Source organism: Morone saxatilis, unplaced genomic scaffold, assembly GCF_004916995.1.
Source record: "Morone saxatilis isolate NCDOM2014 unplaced genomic scaffold, NCSU_SB_2.0 Contig1, whole genome shotgun sequence".
NCBI classification, from domain to species: Eukaryota; Metazoa; Chordata; class Actinopteri; family Moronidae; genus Morone; species Morone saxatilis.
In genome coordinates, this window is record NW_023339651.1 from 14,643,764 (window position 1) to 14,650,663 (window position 6,900).

Genomic DNA, 6,900 nt, shown 5'->3' on the forward strand with positions numbered 1-6,900 from the left:
GTGTCAATAAAATTTGGTGTACTGTGAACTCCTCTGCAGAGGTTAAGAGTTACTGAGTAATTCACATTTTTCTATAAATACATTACAAACATTATGAACAGTGTCGCTTTTCCAGTAACAGGTGAGCCTGCGGAAACAGAAGAATGAAGGAAGCCACTACATTTGAATTGTGTTGTGGTTTACAGTGTATGAAAACTGTTTGTGGCCCATGTTTGCATATCTTCAGTAATATATTTACATTTTGCTTTCAGATAATGGATGTTCCCAAAAGTATGTTGTCCCTACACCAAGGGTCATTGTATGGTTGATAGACAACCAATAAAGCTGTATCCTAACATAAGCAGCAAACGGGCCTCAACCCTTTTTAGTTTAGGAATCGTTTTTTTGCTGCAGCCTTTGTATCTGACACATTAAATGAGCAGTATTTTGCGTCCATGCAGATATTCAGGCAAACTGATGCTGACTTTTACAATATGAGTTTTAGCAGCGACATCACAGGTGCGGTCAAAGAATAGTATGTTTGATTGTCTGAGCCTTTGTGCAGTTTGTATCAGCGCTGCAGTTGCCATTGTAGAGTCGAACGTGAAACAAGCCCCTCCCAGACGAAAAGCAAAGTGTGAAAATGCTTGTGGAGTTTCCTTAATGTAGTGTTGGTGGGGCAGGGGAGTAAAAGTCCAAGAGTCCCAAACAAGTCCAAGATCACAGGAAAGGGTCACTCGAGGACAGAAGGAATGGTACTTCAGGGGCTGTTCTAACCCCCGTGTCAAAATGGCCGGTAGGTGTGTATGAGTGCCTGGCACCTGGGACACCGGTGTTGGACGTTCCTCAGACGGTCCATGAAGAAAGGGATTAAACAGCAGCCTGCGACACACCTGCGAGGAAGGAAGAGAGCGGTGATGTGTCACTGAGCTCTACAACAACTAGTTTGTGTTTAATACTGACTGTAAAACACTTGGGATAACAGTGGTCAGCTTAAACATCAAATCTACTGACATTAAAGACTAACATCAGTCAGGCAGCAATATCTATCTAAAATTAGCTAACAATAGCCACCAGGAGCTAATGGTCACACCAGATCAAGTAAGGCTCCAGAAGCGAAACCCCTGAGCGTTTCTTTATTTATCGGTTTAACTTTTTGTCTGGAAGAGGAAGAATGTGTTATTCTTTCTTCCAACAGTGACATACTGACTGAATTCTAAAAGGCCTTTTTCACAGCAGTCATTTTGACATGAAGTAGTAGGGTAATCACAGGGGTTACCAATGATACTTATTAAGGCTCCGTTCCATTTAGTGTAGCAGAGCCTTTCTAGTGAGCCAACCTGCACAATAGCAGCACCTGTTTGACCTGAATGGAACGGAACCGAACAGAACCTTAATTCGTAGGTAAGACAGTGTTTACCCTACTATTTCATGTCAAAATGGCTGCTGTGAAAAAGGTATATGGGTAGCATTTGGCAGCAAAAAAAAGAGAATAAAAATCTGTCCACCAGGCAGCGCATTGATATTTGAGTTTTAAAGTCAACATAAAAGAACTGACCAACACCAAGAAAGGTCAAATTACCTGCGAACAAACAGATTAATAGACTACAAAAATGAAGTGTCCAATAGGGTAAAATCTCCTGGCTGTAGTTTCATAGATATGAGGCTCTTGGCCAGAAAGCGAATCAGCTTATTTCACAAAACGTCAAACTGATCCTTTACAGGCTAGTTTTAACTAGCAGCCTGATAAGGTCAACCATTTCTACAGCCATTCAGGTCAGAGAAGACGTACCCCAATATGGTGCATATGTAGCAAAGTATCCACATAGCCTCGCCCCTTTTCCTGCAGGTCTCTGTGAAGACAACTTCTTGACAGGATGGACACTGGGTCACAGCTGGCATTTGACCTAGACTGTCCGCTTTCCCACGAGAGAGACAGATAATTACCGATCCAACAGACACTCTGTTTTAGATTTAAACGAAGACTATTACATGTGTGTATGTGCGTGTGAGGTGGTGTGAGGTACCTGAGACGATTGGGCCTTTTGGTTCTTCTGCTGCAGGCCTAGTTTTTTCTCTCCAATCCAGTGCAATGTCCTCCTCTGTCAGCTGGGGAGGTGGCAGCAAGTAGATTCCCCCACAGGGTGTCTCAGTTTTACAAAAAGTGGGACACACATCCTGTTGACCTGATTCAAAACACGAGAAGTTCAAACACACAGTGAGATTACAGATGCATTAGGCAATATATTCATATGAAAAAAAGGGGGCTGCTTTATCGGAAAGCAGGGTTGCCATTCGGAGGGTACCATCGCTGAGCTTGGAGCTCTTTCCCTGTTTCTCCAACTCTTCCTTTTTAACCAGCAGCTCTTCCAGCTCCTTCTGAATGGCCTCCAGCTCGCACGGTTCGCCGCTGTCATCGCTGTTCACTGTTGACACCACACAGACAGAGGAAATTTACAAAGGTTAAACAGATCTATAGCAAGGTCGGGTATCTGTAAAACATTGTTAATAGACCTTTTTCACAGCAGCCATTAAGACATGAAATAGCAGCCTTTCCAGCAAGCCAGCATGCACAATTGTAGCAGCACTCTGAGTCACGTAACAGAACCTTATTTGGTAACACCCAACTATTTGGCTGCTGTTATTATTTGCCTATTTGCCGGGTATGAACTGATTTTGACTCGATAGTGTCACATATTCTGCCAAAAAACTTTACAAGTGTGTTAGAGATCAAATTGAAGGCCGAGTTTGAAGATGGGTGGTCCGACCCACGAGTGGACTACTTAGGACCCATGTAATAATGTAGAAACAACTACTGAGTACTCATGCGATGTAGTATTGATTACTGGGTATTCGTGGGTCTGAATGTCAACATGTTGGGGGTAAAGGTGAATAAAGGTTTTTTACCTACTTAGCTAACTTGTGCTTTATCAATTATAAAATAAAATTAGCAAGTAAAAGATAATAAAGAAGAGTACATGAAATTGAGTCTTAATTTATTTTATCAATCGATTGCTTTTTGTTAAGGAAAAGTATAAAGCTTTATATTTCTTTTTGCACTCCATTTTGATAGCTTCACTAGCAGTACGTGTTGGTGTATTTGGGCCTCCATAGTTCTCAACCTTGAAATTTTCAAAACACCTAAATCAGGGGTCGGGTTTTCCATTCAATCAAGCCATTAAGTTTTAATTTACTACAATGGACCTCCTACAAAATGAATGAAAAACGTATTTTTCATTTATTATTATAATTTATTATTTTTTATTTTAATAAATTTTAAAACCATGAATTTGTAAACTGAAATACACACAAAGGTTAATAAGAGACACACCAAAAGTACAGAGCAATGCAGCAGCTGCCAAAATAATATAAAATATAAAAATGATAAATCACTCACAGCTCAAACTGTGATACATTGTTATCTTTTTAAGAAGTTTGGGAATTATGGGCTTATTCGAGTGGACTGATTGATTGTTTTTATCACTGAATTAAGGGAGCGACTCACTTTCCTCTGTGGTCCCACCACTATTGTCTTCTACTTTCTTTATTAAGTGCTGCTGCTCCAGCAGAATGAGACGCCGGTTGTGAAGCTGCAGTATACGGGACTCAATGAAGACCTGCGACGGGGGACCTTTCCTTGTCTCTGGTATCTCCTGGTTGGATTCAGGCTGGGTATCAGGCTTAGAGTCATCCTGCTGCTCCTGCTCTTGTTCTGGGTTTAAACTGCCATCTGCGTTTAACCCCACATCCTGGTCTGGGATTTCCATCCTGTTTTAAAGACCTGAATCAAGGTGTTTTTTTAAGTAGCTGTAACCGCACACTAAATCCTCAAACTGTAGGGACGTGGACTATGAACCAAAACCAGCTTAAGAACAGCTAAAAATAAGAGAATCTGAATCCAGGCTCAAGTCCTTCTGGGAAAAGTTTAGGTTTCAAAGCTCCATTTTTCATTTGCAGTCCAGACAAATGAAAAGCAGGATGATATAAAACATTTGTGGTGATGTATCATAAAAATCTGTCTTCTCTCAAAATTATTCAAAAATGTCAAGGCATTGTAAAATAGACTCGTCCGAATGATACTTTTCCATCATTTGGCCAGTCCCGGCTGATGACACTGACAGTAGCTAGGACACGAGCGTCACTTAATCATTTAAATACGTGCACAAATAGATGAGACTGTAAAATATGCAAATGTTGCCGGCCTGGAGCGTATGCAGGGACAATGCTTGCATTAAGAGGAGACTGTGTGTCATAAGGTGTGAACAGGAGCTCAGCGATACCATGACATGATTTGACACTTGTTTTGGTGCTGTGGGGAAGTACATTTTCATTGTAGCTGAGCAGGATTAATATTCCATCTTCCTATTTTTGGCAAGGTGGATCACAGTCTTTTGTTCGACAGGCTGGTTGGTAAAAAATACAACACAATGCAAAGTAGTGGAAGGTCAGATGACCTCAACAAAATGTTTGCAAAAAACACTGAAGACTTTGGTCTGTATTGAACTCACAATATCACCTATGTTAGTGATGCATGTTACATTGCATGCTCACTCTAAAGACTGCCTTTACAGATATTCATACTAATCAGGTACCAACCAATTTAAAGGCCTTTTCAGCCCTTGGACCACTTTTGACTGGTACTGACCTCTGCAGGCTGGGAACACTCCACAACATTTTCCTGCTTCTAACACATCACCTACCTCATCTACCTTGAAAGAAGACAAAAAAGTGATTCTTCTGAAATATATTTTGTAGATTTTTGTCTGATAAATAAAGGAATCTTTTTCAATTTGTCTTCAATCCCATTTTGTTTTTAAAGAAATGTGTACAAATCATATTCTGAATTGTAGCAAAACATGAGTTGAGTATATCGTTGCACCCCTACTAAAATGGTCTATAGAGCAGAGTTGGTTCATCACTCTGAGCGACATCTTTCATATTATATATAACTTGATCCAAAGTTAAAAATAAAAGTAAGAGTAAAAATATTCATTAGTGCAGCTTCAGAACTTGAAACCAAGTTTTCAGGGGCTTTGAAATTAAGTGGAGCAAAAAGAACAGACACCATGAGTACTTAAATGTGAGTTTATATACTTGTATATTTATTTAAATGTGTTTTTAATTATCTGAAATGATCATTTATTTGTTTCAGAAGTTCATATTTTACTGAAGAGGAAAATATCTAATTGAAATTTAGATTGCTCAAAGTCTGATTTGTCATGGCACAACACATTCCCGTTTCTTAATGTACTTCAAATAAAATAGTAAATATAGTAATAAAAAGATAAAATATATATACTGATATATTTGCTAACTCATTCGCTAACTGAAGAGTTTGATCTGGTGAATGTATTTAATCATTAACCCTTAATAAGTACTTAGATACATGTATGCTGATAAAACAGAGTTCAAAGGTCATATAGCCTCACTCTGCGTAAATCCTTTTCGATTATTGGCATAAAAACCACATGAACCTTGGGGTGTTTGGTAGCACATAGTGTACCGGCTTGTTCAACTGTGAAATGTGGTAGTTGGCCCCAGATGTCAGTAGCCAGCCGCCGTAGTAGCATCAATAAAGCCTGGAGCGAGTTTATAACAACAGCAGAGCAGATGATGTCTGACCCATATTCCACACACAAAATCACTCCACACACATTGGTCTGAGTGACAATAACAGACAGTAATCTCATGTCCATAAAGATAAGGAGTGTATTTCATAAACCTTATCGGTGACCTCTTCATTTCCGCTGTGTCTTTTTATACCACTTTACAGTTTGATGAGGTGCTGTCATCAGCCTGTGCTTCTTGGAGCTCATCTGGGCCACCGCACTCAGGCCGAGCAAACACAGATGTAACACAAAGAGGTGAGCAAGAAATCAGGATTATACATTTGGACGTTTTTGAGTGTTAAAAGAAAGCAAAACGTCAGAATGATGGTGTTCTAGCTGCTGACCACTAGATGTCAGTCTCTTACACTAAAGGAGTGGGTCAGGCCTACGGAGGATTATGTGCTTAGTTTACAGGGCTGACGTCACTCGTCCTGCAGTGGCAGACCTCCATCCGTCCATTCATTCACCCATCCATCTATTCTTTCATTCATCCCTCAGTGCCTGTACGAACCTGAAATATTAAGGAGCTTTACATAAGCCTCATATTTGTCTTTCTTTCTCTCCTTCCAGCTTTAAGACTCACTCCGCTCTGCACTTCCACCCCACACGCTACGTCCACTGTACACATTTAAAACACAGGCATACACTCCCAGACCTAATTTCTCAGCTTCTGGTTTGTGTGTGTGTGTGTGAGATGCATACAGATCAAATAACAGTAAAGTATGTGTGTGCACCACCTGTCAGGGTATTAGTCACCCAGGGAAGAATACACACAGTCATTGATGGTTAATGAGCTTCATTATTCAGCAACAAAAGGTTCTCACGTATCTTTGAACAATAGCGTTACTGTAATAAAGTAAATGTTAAACACTTGGACCAGTGTTGCCTCCTCGACCTGAAACAATTCAAAATACGTGTTTGAAGTACTAATTTCAGGGCCAGCCTTAGAGTTTTTGGGGTACTAAGTCGAACTTGTCCCCATTGTCCCCCACTTCACAGGGATTCATTCACCCCAAAATAATTACTTTTTAAATGAATTGCACTTTTTTCTCCTGCCCCTCCAGCTCTTTTTACCCACAAGCATCAATTCTGAGGGATATTTTTTCCTTCTTTTCCAGTTTCATGTGTGCTGTATGTGAAAATAAAGATAAAACACGTCCAATATTCTCTTCTTTTTCTCTGCTGTGTTAAACTGCAAGCAAAGAATAAATGTGCAGAGACATTACCAACAATTACGTTCACTGAAAAAAAGACAGAGCAAAAATATATATTAACATTTTAACTGTATTATAACTGTAAAACTGCTCTAATA

The 6,900-nt window shown here is 39.8% G+C and overlaps 1 long non-coding RNA gene across 1 annotated transcript; it reads right to left on the reverse strand.

Moving 5' to 3' along the window:
* Positions 1–24: 24 nt before the first annotated feature.
* On the reverse strand, positions 25–6,274 carry LOC118326882. The gene is made up of 5 exons (XR_004796662.1): positions 5,702–6,274; positions 2,286–2,405; positions 2,007–2,165; positions 1,772–1,898; positions 25–872 (listed from the first exon to the last, which is right to left on the reverse strand). It is a non-coding gene; the product is annotated as an uncharacterized LOC118326882 (long non-coding RNA).
* Positions 6,275–6,900: the final 626 nt, after the last annotated feature.